The 18,471-nt window shown below is 59.2% G+C and overlaps 3 long non-coding RNA genes across 4 annotated transcripts; 2 read left to right on the top strand and 1 right to left on the bottom strand.

Moving 5' to 3' along the window:
* Window positions 1-136: 136 nt before the first annotated feature.
* LOC125124844 (uncharacterized) lies at window positions 137-4,497 on the bottom strand. The gene is made up of 3 exons (XR_007134327.1): window positions 4,314-4,497; window positions 1,621-3,635; window positions 137-427 (listed from the first exon to the last, which is right to left on the bottom strand). It is a non-coding gene; the product is annotated as an uncharacterized LOC125124844 (long non-coding RNA).
* On the top strand, window positions 3,326-4,558 carry LOC125124845 (uncharacterized). Of its 2 annotated transcripts, XR_007134329.1 has the most exons (4): window positions 3,326-3,452; window positions 3,561-3,641; window positions 3,731-4,272; window positions 4,493-4,558. It is a non-coding gene; the product is annotated as an uncharacterized LOC125124845 (long non-coding RNA). The 2 variants fall into 2 exon arrangements; XR_007134328.1 differs by having other exon boundaries at window positions 3,731-4,497.
* Window positions 4,559-11,547: 6,989 nt separating this feature from the next.
* On the top strand, window positions 11,548-15,498 carry LOC125123913 (uncharacterized). Its single transcript, XR_007134238.1, has 2 exons — window positions 11,548-12,868; window positions 15,204-15,498. It is a non-coding gene; the product is annotated as an uncharacterized LOC125123913 (long non-coding RNA).
* Window positions 15,499-18,471: the final 2,973 nt, after the last annotated feature.

Below are 18,471 nucleotides of genomic sequence, written 5' to 3'. Positions count from 1 at the left end.
TCCATCCATTTATCATCCATCCTTCCATCCATCCCTCATCCAACCATCCCTATCCAGCATCCAACCAACTATCCATTCATCCATCCATCATCCATTCATCCATCATCCACCTATCCATCCATCCCAAACCCACCCATCTGACCAACTATCCATCCATCCATCATCCATCCACCCATCATCCATCTACTTACCCATCTGTCCCTTCTTTCACCTACCATGTGTTGAGTCAGTTGTGGAAGAAATACTGGACTGGAGTCTTGGGACCTGTTTTCCGATCTCAGCACAGCCACTATGTTGAGGCAGATTGCTCCATGTAGAAAGCAAGGTTTGAGAATAACATGTACCCAGGTCTGCATCTCAGATCTGCCATTTTTGATCTTTTCCTTGGCCAAACCCTTCCCCCTCCTTTGGGCTTCAGCTTCCCTGTCTGTGAAACGGAGCAATAATGGCACTTGTCTTACTACTTTAAGGGCATAATAAGAAAATACACCTGAGAGTTCCTGGAATCATGTGAGCCTTCCAGTAGGAGGTATTCAGGTCCTGTGCTTTGGGTGGTGGGTGTCAATATGGGGCAAGAGATATAGCCCAGGTCTTCAGGGCTCCCTGAGCAGTGGAGCAGAAAAGACTCAGCCAGCATCAGTGGGGTGTGTGCTGGGGTGGAAATGCAGAAGAAGAAGAGGGGATGAGACTGAAGGGAAGAGTCTTGACGGCTGTGGGGACCAGCCAGCAAGAGTTTTGAGCAGGGTAGAACATGGTTGGATTAGTATTTTGTGAGGACCCTTCTGGCTGCCACATAGAGAGTGGATGAGAAACGGGGTCCCACAAGGAGGGAAACCAGTTAGGAGACTGGCAGTTGCCTGGAGTCAAAGATCATGAAACTAAAGGCTGGGACATGTAGCACTAAACTTCACAGATGCATTTTCTTCTAAATATGAAAACTGTTCAGGCATCGGAATCAAGGATTTGGGCCTCAGGTGACCTAAGTCCATGCCAGTTCCCCTGGTCATTTGGTAACGCGGCGTTTGTCTCCTCTTTTCCCATCCTGTATCCCTGGCAGACATTGCTAATCAATTGCAGCTCTTCTTCTCCTAGAGCCTAAAACCATGCGGTCCAATATGGTAGCCAGTAGCCACTATTTAACACTGGCCATTTCAATCGAAATCAATTAAAATGAAATCAAATGAGTAATTCTGTGGCTGAAACACAATAGTCCTATTTCAAGTGCTCGACGCCTACACACAGCTAGCGGCTCCCTGTGGGAGAGAGCAAAGACAGAACATTCTGTCATCACAAAGTTTCTCTTGGACCGTGCTGGCTGCAGTCAGCCTACCATGGCTGGTCCCCCATGGCAGAAAGGACATTAAGCACTGCCTTCTTGGGCCCAGTGGGGATGAGATCTGCCAAACCTCAAGCCTGCCCGGGGTCACATCTCGCTGCAGGTTCTGTCGTCATCTGAATTTTACATCTGGCAAGGTCATCCTTGAAAGAGCAATGTCCTTTTGGGCTGCCCCTTCTCAAGATCACTTTCCTGTTGTCTCTTAAGAAGAAAAAAGTCAAACCCTTGCCCTGCCCCTGGGCCGCACGTGTGATCAGCGAGTGTTGTTTCTGCCCCAAGCTCACCTTATTTCTCCAGCCTCCAGAGACTTGATGCTTCTGTTTGGCGTCTATTTTTAGTGCCTCTGGGTGAATGTCATTGCCGCCGGAGGCTGACATTTCATACTCTGGGAACCTTGACCTGCTGCTCTTCCGGTTGTGAGCTGACCCTGCTTTTTTACGCCCCAGAAGGAAAGAACAACGATCATTAACAATCAGCATCTTCTGGAAAATCGGAAACGGAGCCTCCGTGATCCGAGGCTGCCCTTAACCTCAGCTGTGCTGCCTGCAGTGGCCACCGCATGGCTCATCTACAGAAGGCTCCGCGGCTGCCAGGGTGACACGCTGGGGCCACCAGCCATGTCAAAGCAGGGAAAGTGCAGTCGGTGCCGGGCTGGGAACCATGACCAGGGGGTGGAGGAGGGTGCGGCGGAGTGATAAAAACTCAGTGGAGAGAGCTTTTTTAACCAGGTGGAGACCTGTAGCCCACCTCTAGAAACTGGCACTAACCCTGCCAGAGCAGGGTGGAGTAGAAGCAAGAGGCGGAGAGGGTGCCTTGCTCTGGGGGGGTGGGGAGCTTGACTGAGCCTCTGACCTTGGGCTGGGTCCCATGCAAGGTCCTGCCTTCAAAGTCTGTGATTTTCAGTCTTGTGTATTCACTCAGCAAAGAGAAACGAGGCCCGAGTGAGGGGTGGGGGGATCTTGACATAAGGAGGGAACCCCGGCCAGCTCCTGGCTCAGGGGTGGGGACAGAGGGGCGTGGGGCCTCACGCCCGCTAGCAGGGGCAAGGCTGCCGGTTCTCCCAGTGGCCCTGCCTGCCCAGGTACATAGGTGGTCCCTTAGGCGGTGGGAACCAAGGCTGGCCTGGCTTTTAGGGGAGAGGGGCGGTACTTGCTGAAATCACCTCTGACAAGGAAAGCAAAGGTCACGGGAACAATTCTTCCTTTTCACGCTGGGCGACCTGGCAGGAGCCTCGCTGGAGCTGACAGAGGGTGGCAGCCCCTCCCCCAGCAGCCCAAGACAAACAGGGCGGCAGGAAGTTCCCACGCTCCCAGGGCTGGCACCCAGAGCCTCTGCAGTCACCTGCTGGGGGCTGGAGCTGCCAGGAGGAGGAGGGCGGGGCCTCAGCCGCCCACAGGTGAGCCTGGAGCCCTGCGGCCAGGGGGTGGGGCCAGCTGGAGCACATCTGCTGAGCTCCTACTCTGAGCCAAGCACCTTGCGAACGCCGTCTCCCCGCGAGCCCTCACAAAAATCCTACCAAACTAACATTAAGCTTTGCATTTCACAGAATAGGAACCTGGGACCCAGAGAGGTGAAGTGATATCCTGGGGCCACCCAGCCCCGAAAGGGAAGAATCAGGACCTTGGACTCAGGCCCCTCTGGCCTCAAAGTCTGTGCTTTTTAGCCTTATCGTGTATCCACTCAGCCAGTGGATTCACCTTTGCTGAAGCCCTACCGCGTGCCAGGCTCTCAGCCTTGGCCCCAGGGCTGACCTTGTATCCCGTATCCCAGGGGGTAGGGCTGTCCCTTCCCTTTAGTGACATCGATCAAGGGGCAGACCTTCTCCTTCTTGTCACCCAGCACAGTGCCTGCATGTAGCAGGTGCATTGGAAGAGCCAGCCGAATGACTGGGGCCATGGCCAGGTCAGCAGCTGTCACTCCTGCCCGGGGGACAGAGGCTTCTGAGGCCCCCTGGGCCTTCAGGTCTCAGAGGACCCCTCACAGCTGCCTCCCAGGGACCACACTTCTGCTGGTCCCTCCTCCACCTCCAGACAGGGAACCACCCATGCCAGTGTGGGGGCCACCTTGGAGTCCACGGTTATGACAAGGCGAGGCCAGGATGAGAGACACATTTCAGGTGGGCATTTGGGGCAGGTGGCAGCTGTTGGAGGCTGTCCTCCTCTCCAGGCCCCCAGCCAGGACACCAGTGTGACACTTATGGCCCCTCTCACCTCTCGGATTCCAGAACCTCGAGGTCAGGAACCACGACGTAGCCAACGCTCAGGAACGACCTGTCCTCCGAGGGCCGGCTTCCGCTTTCCTGCAGGTACGGGGAGTTAGGGCACAGCCCTGCCCACTCACTTTTCCACTGCCCGCCTACCTCTGGACCCGCCCATCTGTTTATCATCCTTCTAGCCAACACCTCCATCACCTGCCTGAAGGTACGCAGCTATTCCAGCAGGCTACCCGCTGAGCACGCAGGCGTCCATCCTGCCATCCGACCACCGTTCCACCTGTTCACCCACCAGCATCCTCCATCCATCGTCCATCGACCCAGGCAGCCTCCACCCGCCCACTGTGTGGTTCCTCTGTCTATCCTTTGATTTGTCTACACAGCCATCCACTCCTTTGAATCCCTAGTACCAGGCCCAAAGCCACCCGTGGGCATGAAGCAAGGCCGGCTCAAATGGCTTCTGGGTACTGTGGAAAAACCCAAGCCGGTTCCACGCGAGCATTTTTGCGTTTTTGGTCACTGGCTTCGCAGCTTCCCCTCTAGGCACACTGGCCCTTCCCCTCCTGGGAGGTCAAAGGGCGGCGGGGTGGGGAAGCCTGGGCTTTGGGTTGGCCGTTTATTCTCTGCGTGACCTTGGCCGTGGAACCAGTTGGTCCATGTTGCATGATGCGAAGAGTCACAGCAGATGCCTGGACCAAGCACCTGCCACAGCCAGACACCCACGGTAATTAACCCGTGTTATCGCCGGAATGAATCACCACTTACGTTGTCCAGGCTGCGTTGTCCAGTTGTGTCTGATGGTCCCGGGAGGAAAGTTTGCTGTGGTTCCTAAATGCCCAGTGGATGAAAAATCATGTCTTTCTGCTGTTTTTCTGTCCCCCAGACCTTCCTTTTTCTAGCTGGCCGGGTCCCGTTTTCAACTGCGCATGTCTTTTTTATTTCAGCGGCACTGATGACACCCTTTTCGATAAAAGGAAAACAAAACTTCCAGCAGAGATGAAGGAAGGTCTGAATTCTTTGGCAGCTGTCCTGGGAAGGAGCGTTCCACGTTCCGTGCTGTTTTCCCACTGGAATGGGACAAAGGGGCTCTGAAATATTTGTCCAGATCATTTCTCATCAATGGGGCATTCCAACAGCCACAAGCGGTGTCGGCTTTTCGCCCTGAGCCCAGCCAGGAGGGAGCCATTGGTCTGGCTAATCTGGGTGGGAGTCCTGGTCACTGGCTGAACTGGGGGGACGGGAGCACTCGTGTTCCATGGGGACAGTGTATCTGACCGAGTCGGCTGCTGGCCGGCTGCTGGGGCTGGGCTGTGTCAGAGGCTGGGCCTGTGCGCCAGACCCCTGAGCCCGTGCGGCTCTAGTCTGTCTCTTGCCTGGGAGAAGTGATTAATTATGCCATTTTTTAGAGGAGGAGACTGAGGGTCCGTGTGGATGCGGGAGACTCACCCAAGGTCACACACATTTCAGATCTCTGTCTGACACCAAGCCTCCCGGCTCTGGCCACCACAGCCAGAAGCACTGCCGTTCACCTGTCCTCCCGTCCCCAAGTGCCCTCGTGCTTCCTCCTGTGCCCAGACATCCACGGTGTCTCCCCAAAGTGACGAGCTCTGAGCTGCGAGCTTCTCAGCTGAGACACAGCCCCGCACCTGTCTCTATGGTCCAGGTTCTGTCTCCTCTCGGGCTGGTACCACCTCCTGGCACACCCTCTCTTCTAGGTCATCCCGTCCCCAGGTGTCTCTGAAGACTCCTCCGACACCAGGTATCACCTTCCCACTGCCCAGGGGCCTCGGAGCAGAGCACAGGTGCCTGGTGGGACAGAGATAGGTCCGGGGCGGCAGCCAGGTCCAGATGGCCCCTGAGGACCCTACCTGGTGGTGTGCACTCCCTGTGGAGCCGTCTTCTTCACCTTGAACGGTGCTCACCTGGCAGCCAGAAGATGCCCGGGAATGACGCACGGGACTCCCAAGACTGTGTCGTAAATGGTGCTATGGCTTCTGCCTCTCTCTTCAACTGCTTGCTCTGGGGTCAGGTGTCCACCGCGTTGCGAGAATGCTCAAGCAGTCCCCGCGGAGAGGCCCATGTGGCAGGGTCCCGAGGCCTCCGGCCAACGGCCGGGTGAAGGAGGGGTCTTGGAGGTGAGCCCTCCAGCCCCAGGCAAGCCTTCAGATAACTGCAGCCCCAGCCGCCAGCTTGACCACGATCCCCTAAAAGATTCTGGCCCAGAACCACCCAGTCCAGCAGCTCCTGGAGGCTTCGCCCGCAGAAACCGTGGGAGATAATAAGTATTTGCTGTTTCCAGCCGCGCGGTGTGGGGACAATTTGTTACACGGCAAGAGAGAACGAATCCATGAGGTTCGAATTGTGCACCGTCTCTTATGAGCCCTGGTTTCTCCCTTTCCAAGACAGGCTCATCATTACTCCTCTGAGAACGGTGCTGAGAGCTGAGCAGAAGGCGGCCTGCACTGTGCCCAGCATCCCCGGGGCCACGGGGCAGCAGTTACTGTTGCTGCAGCCACGTTTGCCTGCATGGAGCTCTGACCGCCCCCCCACCCCGCCTTGGGGTGTTAGCACCTGCAAGCCTCTTATGCCTCCCCCCCCGCCACACACACACACCCCAGACACTAACCTGGCCCAGTGCCTGGTCCAGGGCTGAAGTGGACTGCTGTGGAACCAATGAATGAAGCAAATTTTTTTTTTTATTAAAATATTTTAGGAGTTCCCATTGTGGCTCAGTGGGTTAAGAACCTGACTAGTATCCATGAGGATGTGGGGTCGATCCCTGGCCTCGCTTAGTGTGTTAAGGATCCGGCGTTGCCATGAGCTATGGTGTCGGTTGCAAATGGCTCAGATCTGGCCTTGCTGTGGCTGAGGTGGAGGCCAGCAGCCACAGCTCTGATTTGACCCCTTCCCTGGGAACGTCCATGTGCCACAGGTGTGGCCGTAAAAAGAAAAAAAAATGTTTTTTTAAATTGTGATCAAATACAAACAACATAGATTTTATCATCGTAACCTCTTTTAAGCGCCCAGTTGAGTAGCATTGAAGGACATTCGCTTTGTTTTGCAGCCAATCTCCAGGATTTTTTCCTCTTCCTGAACTGAAATTCTGTCTCTATCCAAAAACAACTGCTCACCACTCACTCTCCCAGCCCCCGACCCCCACCCTCCCACACGCTGTATCCGTGACCTTGACCCCTCGAGGGGCCTCGCATAAGTGGCAGTATGTCACATGCCTCCTTTTGGAGGCACCTGGCCCATTCCAAGGCACGGGGGTCCCTCCAGGCCCACCCACGCTGGAGAATGTGTCAGAACGTGTCCTTTCTCTTCGGGGCTGAGTAATATTCCCCAGTGAATGGTTGCTTTCTCTGTGTTCCTTTCTGCTGACCCTGAGATTGTCGGGGTCAGGCGTAAAGTCTTCCTTATCTGCTTGTTCCCAGGCCCTATCTTGGAACTTGGCCCCGAATAAGCCTGACTCAGGATGTATTTATGGAAGAACTGACTGAGGTCCAGATGTCTGGGTCTGGGCCCTGTTTCTGCCACTTGCTGGCTGGGTGGCCTCTGCAGGTGCCTTGTCCTCCTGAGCCCCCACTTCTGCATCGGTGGATGGTGACTCCCTCACAGGGCAGCTGCTGGGGCCAAATGCCATGACCGTCCTTCGAATGGTGGGTGCGCAGGGGTGGGTGTAGACGCTTCCTGATCCGACCCAGCCCCAAGGCCTGACCCCAGCCTGACCCAGCTCCCGCTCGGCAGGGGTCAGGTGCGGTGGCCGTCCTGTGGGTTCAACCTGGCAGCACAGGATACTGTAATTACCACCTGTCTCCTGAGATAAAGCTGGCGGGGGGGTCCCACATTCCGTACCTGGTAATTCCATCGATAAGACCCCGGGGCCAAGCTGAGACGTCTTACACCCAGGAATGCCGGTGAAAATGATAGCAGCGGGAAAATTGACCCAAACATGCTGCACGCAGGGCGTAATTTCAGATATGTGCTGAGAACTTCTCTGGGGGCTAGAGGCTCTGGGATTCCAACTGACCCTGGTGAGAGGGCGAGAGGGTTGGGAAGTAGGCTTCCTGTAGGTGAGAATACAAGCTGTGAGGTCAGATGGCGGGGAATAAACCTCAGGTTAGCCTCGAGCTTCTTCGGTGACCTTGGGCACCTCGCTGAACTGCTCTGTGACTCAGTTTCTCCATCTGTAACGTGGGGATATGAATGGCTCCCATCATTCTCTTGGGAGGGGGGTGTGGATTGAATGCACTGAGGCTGGGGGTGTGCCTGACACATATCAATTTCCCCAGAGCCTTCTGGCTGTGTCCCTGCCTCTGAGCCTCAGTGTCTCTGTCTGTAAGATGGGGATGCCCCCCTGCCCACCCCCAGCTGTGGAAGAATGGCTTGCTTCATCCTCTCCCCATCTTAGGTCTGGAGAACTGGCCACGTGGTCTTTCCTGATGGGGGAGCTTCTCAAACGTGCCTCTTCCAAACTGGGCTCAACCTGCTCCCCTGAGGTCTGTGTATCTGAGCCTCCACCGGCATCCCCACAGGTGGCTCGGGGACAGCACACCTAGCATGTCCCCTGGGACCTCCAGCCCGCACTGCCCGCGGCCAGCTTGTCACCCAAGCTGGAGAAGACCCACCAAGAAGCCCCCCCCCCCCCACCGAGAATGGCCAGAGTACAGATCTGAGGTTTGAATTTCCGTCGCCCGGCCAGACTAATTCAAGGTCCCACCTGCGACAGAATGGGCCCCGGGAAGGTCGTGCCCTGTGCTGGGGGTTCGCGCCTCCCCCGGGCTCCCCGCACTCGAGATTTCCCATCACGGCCCAGCTCCCAGGACCACCTCCTGGCAGGTGCCACCCTGCCCACATGCCTGTCCTTGGCTCAGAGTCCATCTTCCCTGGAGCTCAGACTCTGCCTGTCGAGCCTGTTGGGCGACTGGCCTTGGCCCGGACCCAGCTGTCCCCGCGTCCACATTCTTCCTTCCCTAGGAATGTCCTGGCTCCAGGTTCCCACAGAGGTGCCCGGATCGAGACGAGTGACTCGGAGCTCTGGCTGTTGTGCTGCTGCCGAAAAAGCCATTCTTTTGAACTCTGCTAAGTGAGCCCACGAGCGGGGGCAGAGCTGAGCTGCAGGAATTCCTGGGTCAACAGGCACTCACTCGGGCAAGGCCGCCCTCCCCCTGCGGGTCAGCAGAAACACCAATAGAGACCCATTCTAATTAAAGGGACCATTAAGCAGGGGCCTTTAAAACACGGCCATTTCCTTAGATCCTCTCTTGATACAGATTAATTCTCTGAGGAAGGAGCAGGGTTGGGGGGGGGGCGGGGAAGACCCCTTAGAGGGCCCGTTCCTCCCACCCCATCGCTCACTCTGCATTTGTCCACAATGTCGTCTCACTGGTCATTTAAAGACTCCCGGGAAACCTCTCCAGGCCTTTACCGCAGCAGCTGTTTGATGGGAACGTTGTCCCTCAGCCCCCATCACTCCTGGGGACAGATGACAGTCAGGGTAGAACAAGATAGCGGAGACACTGATGCAGCCAGGGGACAGTGCTGGGGAGGCCAGGGCTGCTCTGAAAGGCGCGTGGACCCGCAGGCGTGCCTCCCCCGCCCCCAGGCTGAACCCGAGTATCCTCCGTGTGCCAGGAACTGTCTTGGCCACCAGGTCAGGGCCTAAAACGGGGCTGGCTGGTGCCCTGCTCCACGAGGCCCTGATTCCACTCTGCTCGAGATGTTTTGTGACGCACATGGCCTTGCTCTGCCTGCGTCCCTGTGTGTGCATGTGTGTGTGTGTGTGTGTGTGGTGTGAGAGAGAGAGAGAGAGAGAGGTAGGCAGCTACCTCATTCTTCGATTGTACTGGTTTCTACAATCTTGCAACTGTCTTGGCCCAAAGCGGCCACAGCTCCAGAGCTGGAGAGGAGAGTCAGACCCTAGGGGGGCTTCATGACAAAGCCGAGTGGCCATCTCATCGAGTACAGAGCCTCAGACCCCAAACATCCCCAAGGATCCGTTGCCTGGGTTACTGGATTGCAAAATCTACCATTGATTCGTTTTGTCTGCCGTGAGTCCAGAAATGGAGGGTGCTGCTCCGTGTGCTCTGCCTGTGCTGACCCGGCTTTAGAATCTCAGACAAAGTCACTTTGGAGGAAAAATCACGAAAGCTCCTGGATGAAGCCATTGAGCTTTATCTCAAGGGCCTGGAGTACCTTGTGACACATCTTAAGATTAAAAACCCACATTGGTCCTGCCCATTGCCCAGGGTCACCTGATGGCCTCAGACAGACAGCGGTGAGGCCCAAACCTCCACGGGCTGAGCCCACAGTCACCAGCTTTAGGGCTGCTACCGTCATCCTCTGGGGCCTTCCCTGTGTCCTATTTGGCTGCCGGCTCATGGTCGGCAAAGCTGGCAGGGAAAGTAGTGCTTTTGGTTAATCAATCAGCCGAGGGGGTCTTGGAAAGAACAGAAGTGGGGGGGGGGTGTCACAGAAGCAGACGGCTCAAAGGAATGACCTTTGTTGACCCACAACTAGGCTCTGGTGCGACTGAGTCTGGGGTGAGCATGGTGGTGCTGGAAGCATTTAGGACTGTGGGCATGTCACAGTGGGCCGTAGTGGTGGGTCTCTGGGCACCCACCTCCTTCCACCTGCTCCTCAGAAGGGGCTCTTTGGAGAACAGCGGCAGGCCAGGAGCCCCGAGGCCTCAGGCCACCTCCACCTCTCCCTCGCTGGAGGCGCTTAGGCCCCTTTGGCCTTAGGTCTCCCTTCTCTAAAATGGGGACACATCAGGACACTACCGGGGGCCTATCCTCAGTAGCCAGTAGGTGGCGCTGATGGGCATGAAAGCCGTGGGAGGGGGTGTGGGTGCGGAGGAGCTGCGGGGGCTGGGGGTGGGGGCGCAGCAGGTGTCAATGGGAGGAACCCCAGGAGGGCGCTGCCAGGGCCCCCACGAATGCCTGGGCGGAGGGGCTGGCTGGGGTCAGGCTCGCCCCGCCGTTCGTGGAGCTGCAGACCCTGCCCGGGGCGTCTTAGCAGCGGTCCACAGGCATCTGCAGTTCAGTAAATGGGGCGGGAGGCGGGGGTCGGTATCGACGCCTTTCCTGCGTCACCCCCTGTCTCGCCATCTCACGGAATGATGTCTCTGTCCTCTCAGGGGTTGTCTGGACGCCCCTTCGACTCTGTCCTGGAGCCTGTCAGAGACACCTTCCACCCCACCACTGTCTCCTACCCCAAACCGTGTGACCGTGGTCGCCTCCTCTCCTGCCCCTTCCAACCCCTTCCACGCAGTGACCGGAAGAAGCTTCTAAAGTGGCAGATAAGGTCCTGTCCCTGCAGGGTCCCTGCCTTGGGATAAAGTGCAAGGTCCTGACAAGGCCTGCAAGGCCCGTTGAGTTTTGGGGTGGGATCTTGGCTCTTGGCTGCGACCCCGCCTCGGGTGGGTCTTAGGTTCGTTTTGCCGCCAGGGTCCAGGCAGACGGGACCGACTGAGCAGGGCCGCCTCTCTCCGCTCTGGGCTTCGCACTGCCCCCTCTTCCCACCCAATGGCCTCATGGGGGCGCCGTATGTGTGTATGAGTTACTGCGTGTCAGGGGCGCCGAAGTATGGGAAGTCTTCGAGAATGTTCTGTAGTTATGCACTCATGATTATCATTCACGTTGCCCAGGAAGCAATAATGAAGCGAATGAACAAACGGAAGGTGAAGGAATGAATAAAGGCATGAATGAAAGACACCCCGGCCGTGTAACCCCTGGTCCCTGGAGGCTCCAGGATCAATGAAGAAGGAGTCAGACAAACCGGGGTGCCCTGACTCATCTGCAGTTGGGGGGGGGGGGTCTTGGGTTGGCTATCTTTCCAACCTGACCTTGACCCTAGGGGATGCAATGGTGGCCAGAGGAAAGTCCCGCCCCCGGCTGCCCCGCCCCGGCTGCCCCGCCCCCACACTGCTCCGCCCCCACACTGCCCCGCCCACCTCCCTTCTGAGGCCTTGATTCTATTCTTTTCCCGCTGTGGCCCCATCCACATGCTCGCTCTCTTTCAAAGGAGGAAGGTAAGTCCGGGAATCCGCAGGTGGCTCGGTGGGCCAGGCTGGGACGGGGCTAGAAGCCAGATGCCCAGGGCTGTCTCACCTGACACTGTAACTATCTCTGCATCCTGGTCACTCCTGTGCTGGGAGACAGTGGGAGGGGACTCCTGATGTCATCACTTCTGGATGGGGTGCTTCCACAACCCCCATAGTGAGGGTCTCAGCTTTCATGCCCATGAGGCCAGGGAGCTCACCCCTTCTGAGAGAGCCTGATCGGCTGCCAGGCAGCTGCATCTGGGAGTTCCACCAGCCAGTGAGCAGCAGCTGCTTCGGGATGTTTCTCCTGGTTATCAGCCGCCCTGCCTCCTGGGGGGTAGCTCAGCTCAGGCCCTGCCCCTGCGGAATCCGGGCATCGTGGCAGGGGGCTCCCTGGCAGAGCGAGCTGGGGCCTCCCTTGGGCTCCAACCTTTCGGTGGAGCACTTGTCGGGTCTGTCCCCCGGCCTGGGCTTCCTGGGGGACAGACGCTGCCCATGATCACGAGGGCTGTCAGGCCTGGGGGAGCCTGGGTTTTATCCAGAGTGAGGTGCCCGGGCCCTGGAGGGTCTGGGGGCGAGAACAGGGCATTTGTTATACTTCAGGGGAAGCCCCCTGGCTGGAGCAGGCAGAGGGCGGTGGGGGCTCCGCTGTGAAGCCAGGAATGAACCCTGCAGAGCCCGGCGTGGTCAGACCAGGCAGGATGACGCGGAGGTGTTTTGGAAGCGAGACCAACAGACTTCTTGGGAACGGCTGGGGCCACCCTGAGCTGGTCGGGTCCTCCTCCGGTGACCACCTCCCCACCACAGCGGTGCCGAGACGGGGCTGCTCCGTGGCACAAGGCCTCCCGCCCTCCCACCCGAGGTAGCTCAGCCAGCTTCTGCCTGGTTGTTGCCTGGTGCAGAGGCCAGGATGGTCCCCAAGGCCCCAGTGACCTCGGGCGGAGAAGGCAGCTCACCCACTTCCTCCAAGGACGGTGGGAGGGGCTCCTGGACCGGGGCCGCCCTGGGGGGCTGGACAGGTCTTTCCGCCTCTCAGGTCCCGGGCTGGTGAGTGAAGATGTGGCTGTCCTGGAAGCTGTGGACCCAGGCACGGAGCGGCCACCAGCCCTTGTCTTGATGGAGGCGACGGGAGCATCCAGCCTGGAGGAGGTGACGCAGGGGAGGCTGGGCTCCTGAGAGTCCAGATCCACTCAGGAGCAGGCGTGCTCTCCTCAGCTCCTAGATCAAGTCGTGTCACGCCTCGCTCACCGCCTCCGACAACTTCCCTGGCCCTTAGGTCCGTGTCTGTTCTGAGCACCCGGAGGGCTGGCCTGCAGGGCGTCCTGTGTACGCTCTGTCCCCATCCCATGCTCTGGGCCTTTGCACGGGCTGTTCCGCTGCCTCCAGCAGCCTCTGCTCCCCCCTCCCCTTGCTACCTGCTTCTTGCCTTTGGTCCTTGGTTTCAGGTCGCCTCCTTGGCCAGCAGCGGGGGCCCTCCCCTGACTTGGCTGAGTCTGCCTCCTTCGCGGCAATGAACGTGGCCTGCCGACGGTTGGGAGTGTTGCTGTCTGTCCTCTTGTCCACTGCCTGTCCCCGTCGAGTGCAGGGGCTTGTCCAGTGGGAGGGATGTTCCGTGGGGGGGGACCCAAAGCTGGGCCCCCGCAGTCCCTTTCTTGACTCGGGCCTGGCCACCTCATGGGGAGAAGGCCACTTGGGGTGACCTCGGCTGCTGGAGCCGGAAGAGGGGGCCAAGTGTGGCCTCCAGCCAGGGGGCCAGGACCTGGCCTCACCTCGGGTGTGCCACAGGATGCCATGGGGGTCCCCCTGGGACGAGATGGAGGGGTTCTGGGACACAGCTTTTGCCAGGGGAAGGGTGGACCCCGGGCCCAAGCTCTGCTCACCCTGAGATCAGCCTTTCGAGTGGAAGTTGAAAAGGCCGTGGGCTTGGGGTGCCAGGAGGCGGACAGGAAACAGGCTCTGGATGGAAATGACATGGTCCCGCGTGAATGCAGCACTCGGCTGTACCTCACGGGGCCCTCTGGCCAGCACCAGGAGGACCCTGCATGACCCTGAGCTGGGAGGGGGCCGGGTGGCAGCCTGGGGATGGAATGGAGCTGCCACTGCCTGTGGTGGAGGAAGAGAGGCAGGCCCGGCCACGCCACCATGACCCCTCGCTGCTACAACCTGGGCCCTGCCCTGGGGCACTGGGTGTCTGCTGGCCATCTGCTGGGTGCTTGCTGGGTGCCTACTGGGTGCCTGCTTGGTGTCTTCTGGGTGCTTGCTGGGTGCCTACTAGGTGCTAGGTGCCTGCTGGGTACTTGCTGGGTCCCTGCTGAGTGCCTGCTGGGTCCCTGCTGGGTGCCTGCTGGTTGTCTGCTGAATGCTTGCTGGGTGACTGCTGAATGCCTGCTGGGTGCCTGCTGAATGCCTGCTGGGTGTCTGCTGAGTGCCTGCTGGGTGCTTGCTGGGTGTCTGCTGGGTGACTGCTGGGTATCTGCTGGGTATCTGCTGGGTCCCTGCTAGTGTCTGCTGAATGCTTGCTGGGTGCCTGCTGAGTGCATATTGGGTGCTTGCTGGGTGCTTAGATCCTGGGGCTGGGGACTGGCTGGCGGGGCACCCCTGCTCCCACTGCGATTCAGGCCCTTCGTTGGGAGGATGGCGAGGCTCCCCGAGGTCTTCCTCTGTGCCCGCAGCTCAGAGCCCAGCCTCATTGAACCCTGTGACAACTCCGTGAGCTGGTTACCCAGAACCTCCATTTGACAGATGAAGAGACTGAGGCCCAGAGAAGCCCTATGACTTGCCCACATCCAGGACCCTGCTGCCTTCCCTCCTCTGTCCCCCCTCTGCTCCCCCTCCTTTCTTCCATCTCTCCCCTTCCCTCCTTTTTATTTTTTCAGCCTCATCCCAGGCTAGGGGCTGAATGGGAGCTGCAGCTGCCAGCCTACACCATAGCCACAGCCACGCCAGATCCGAGCTGCATCTGTGACCCACATGGTAGCTTGCAGCGATGCCAGATTCTTAACCCACTGAGTGAGGCCAGGAAGTGAACCTGTATCCTCATGGACACTATGTTGGGTCCTTAACCCTCTGAGCCACAATAGAAGCTCCTCTTCCTCCTTCAGTTTTTTTTTTTTTTGGATGCACCTGCTGCATGTAGAAGTTCCCAGGCCTGTGATGGAGCCACAGCAGTGACAAAGCCAGATCCTTAACTGCTAGGCCACCAGGGAACTCCTCCCTCCCTCTTTTACTGTGTAATTTTTTTTTATTGCGTGCTCACCTTGTGAGAGCACCAGCCAGGTCTTGGGACTATCAGGGTGACCAGGCCCTCCTAGGCTCTCGTAAGCTGCTTACAGGCAGGATGACAAGCAGCTTGGTCCCCAGGCCGACTCTGGCATTTTGGTGGTGGTCCCCTGGAGAAGTGTGTGCCATGGGGTTCTCAGGCAGGATCTGGCTTGGAGAAAGTGTGCTGCAATCCATTAGTGATGTCTGCCGTGCACAGAGGTGCAGGGGCAGGGGCAACTGTGCTGTCTTGTAGGTCCTGGACCAGCAGAACCTGTAAAATGCATCCTGGCAGCACTGGGTGCCTTGCCTGGGCCTCCAAACCAATTCAGCCTTTTTCTGTCTGTTTTCAGGTGAGAAAGCAGATTCTGTCTGTGGTCTCACAGCTCATCTGTGGCAGAGCTGGGATCTGAATCCAGGTTCCAAGGATCCCAGTTTTCCGTGGTGTCATGCCCTCTTTATTTTGGCCACTAGGGAGCTCAGAATGGAGCTTTAGCCTTGTTCTTCGGTGCCACATTAGCCTAGGGCCTGGGGCATTTTTGTCAGCCCCTCCTTTGGGCTTTATCCTCTCTGCTGGGCCTCCCGTGGAGCAGGCCGGACATAAGTTATCAACTATAAATAAAACCAAGACTTCCGTTCTGGCTCTCACTTTAGTTTCCTGGTGCATTTTTTTTTTTTTTAATTCCTTAATGGGGTAGGGCGGGGTGGGGAGAAACTCTTAATGGAAGATGACGTCATCATCAGCTGGCCCTGGGGGGGGGCAGCCCCCAGCCCTACAGGCCCACGCGGGGGCCCTGAATGCCCCCATTATGAGGGGTAACCTCATTACACAAGCCGGGCTGCACGGTGGAATTTCAAATGGGGTTTTGTGGTTTCTGCCCTTCTCAGCAGAGCGCACACAGGCAGCTGCGGTCACCCGGCTTCCTCTGCCGCCGCAGCCCTGGCACCCGGCCAGCCCGGTGACCACCGGTTCCACCATGAGTCAGTTTCATTCTTAACTTTCTGACTCAGGCCCCTTTAAAGGGACAGCAGAGCCGATGCCTCTGGGGGGGTGAGCAGGGGGAAGCGGTGGACGGGGCCCAGGAGGAAGCTTGGGGGTCTGGCAGGCAGCCGGCTCCGGAGCTGGGCCAGCGGGCCCTGCATCCCTCCGCCTTCCCTCCCCGGGGGGAGGGGGTTTCCTGCCTGCTCCGGGCGAGGGGGGGCTGTGGTCTCTCCCCAGAGGTGACCATCTGTGGGGCGGGAACCCCCGGGGCACTGGGCGCCCTCGCTTCTTGCCGAGAACCCCGCTCTGGCCCAGGAGGCCAACGCAGCTTCGCAAACCTCCCTCTCCACCCTGCCTGCTTCTCCCCATACTCCCCAGGACATCGTCGTGCCCTGCCTCCTGGGTGGGGCAGCCCCTCCGCCCCCTGGCATGCTTGGCCCGGCTGCTCTGTGGTTCTCCTTGAGGGCACCTTCCTGTCCCGTGTCCCCCCCCCCCCTCCCCTGGTGCCCTGCCAGGCCCTGTCACAGTCACTGGCTGGATCTCTAGCCCATCAGTCTGTTCAACTTGCTCGTGCGTATTCACTGGCTCCCTCCATCCGAGGCAGTCCGAAGGGACAGACACGCAGGGACACAACACGGGCCCCGGCATACAGTGGGTGCTCAGTGTGGTTCTTGGGAGAGAGTGGCCGAAGGGTCCTCCGCAGCCGTCCCCTTGTCGAGAGAGTGGGGTGGCTGTTCGCTGCAGAGGGGCCCAGGGCCCAGGCAAGGTGACCAGTGGATGATCCCGGGTCCGGGGGCTCCTGCAGGGTCGGGGCCTGTAATTCGAACCCCTTCTCCCCCCACCCCCCAGAGCTGGTCTCAGCGTGAGTCCTTGTGGGGCGGGGGGAGGGGAGGGAGCGCAGAAGAATTTCCTTCTTTTTTCCTCCGTCTGACTCACACTTAGGTTTTGAAGTTCCCCTTCTGGTCAGCGCTCCTGCTGAGGTTACAGAGTGGTCAGGCAAGGCCGCCAGGGCCCGGGTGACAAGAGGGAGCCAGGCCTTGGTTTCATTCACAAAACAGGACCTGCTCCTGCTTCCCGTGTCCTCCCAGCTCCCGTGGCACTTGCAGGTTTGCAGGGGGTGGGGTGCTCGTGGGGCTTTCAGGGCCCCGAGGTCGTGCATCCATGTGGCCTGAGTCCCTCTGGGCCCCTCCTTCCTGCCTCCGGGTTCACTGTCCCTGGAGGCTGGGGCAGAGACGGGAGGTCGGGACGGTGGCAGAGGCCTCGGTGCTCCCCAGGCGGGCACCTGCCTCCCGTCTGATGGCCTCCTGCCCCTCGGGTTTCCTGCCTCCTCAACTGGGATGGACCGAAGGACAAGGGAAGACAAAGGGCCAAAGAAAAGGATGCAATCAAGGCCCGGACTCCCAAACCCAGCCTCGCGCTCCTCCCAGGGCCAGTGGGAGCCCTGGGGTCTTGTCAGCATCACCCATTCTTCGTGCATCAGCCAGACCTGGAGCACCCCGGGTCCTGGGCACTCCAGGCACATCGGCAACTTGGCACAGTCCCGCCCACCTGAGCCGCCAGTCTGAGGGCAGAGGCAGACACAGGCAGCAGGATGGTGAGAACACAGGGTGGGCAGTGCCTTAGCAGGAGATATGGAGAGGAGGGGCGGCCGGGTCAGGGGGTCAGAGCAGCTTTCCAGGAGGAGGGGCTGCTGGGCAGACCCCTGTGGGTGAAGAGAGACTAGCCAGGGGGTAGGGGTTGGGAGAGGTGGTGGGGAAGGGCCTCAGGCAGGCGGCCGGGGACGAGCAAAGGCTTGGGAGGGAGAGGCCCCCGGCATGTCGTGGAGGCCGGGAGAGGCTTCCGGGCAGCTGGGGAGAGACTGGGCTTCAGGGTGAGGCCCAGCACGGGGAGGCTGAGGCCGAGAGGGAGGCAGGGGCCCTGCTGAGCCAGAAAGCCAAACCCAGCAGCTCAGACGTTTCCCAAAGATGGCGAGGAGTCCTGGTGGGCTTGGTTTGCTTTGGGAGCTGGCTTCTGGGTGTGTCCCGGAGCAGGGGAGGGGGCAGGGGCTGGCTGCCTGGGCAGGGGGCCTGGCCCTGGAGGCCTTCCGCCAAGACCTTGCCCGAGCCGTGGGGCTGCCCCAGAAGGGTGCCGGGGACACAAGGGAAATCTAAGGGCTGGCACCTCAGCTGGTCTGGGAAGAGCTGAGGCAGGTGGAAACGGGGCGGGCCTCAGCCCTGAGCCTGAAACCAAAGAGAAGGGCCCGTGGAGCGAGAGCACAGCCAGCCCACTCCCGCCTCCCAGGGCCTGGGGCCTCTCCCCAGAGCAAATCGGTGTCCCTAGAAATCTCCCCAGAGACTCGCAGCAGCTCCCTTGTCCGTGGCTCCCCTGACTGTGGATGCCCAGAGGGGCCGTCCACCGGCCAGTGGCGTTGGTCCCTGCCCTGGCTTGGCCACGCGGGTACCGTACTGAGTTGCGAGTCCCATCTGTCAGTTGCGGCCGTTTGTTACTTGCAGAGATTTTGGCTACCTTGCTTGGGTCTCCCAGTTAATGTCGGAGAACGATAACATAGCGGGTAAAATAAAAGAGGTTGGCAGACTCTGAGAAGGGACTCGTAGGGTGTGGCCCGAGGAGGGGGGTGCTGGGGCCCCATGTCTGGGGCC

The sequence above is a fragment of the Phacochoerus africanus genome, chromosome 4, assembly GCF_016906955.1.
Source record: "Phacochoerus africanus isolate WHEZ1 chromosome 4, ROS_Pafr_v1, whole genome shotgun sequence".
Classification (NCBI taxonomy): Eukaryota; Metazoa; Chordata; class Mammalia; order Artiodactyla; family Suidae; genus Phacochoerus; species Phacochoerus africanus.
The sequence above is the reverse complement of the archived record's forward strand: the minus strand, read 5'-3'. Positions and strand labels throughout refer to the sequence as shown.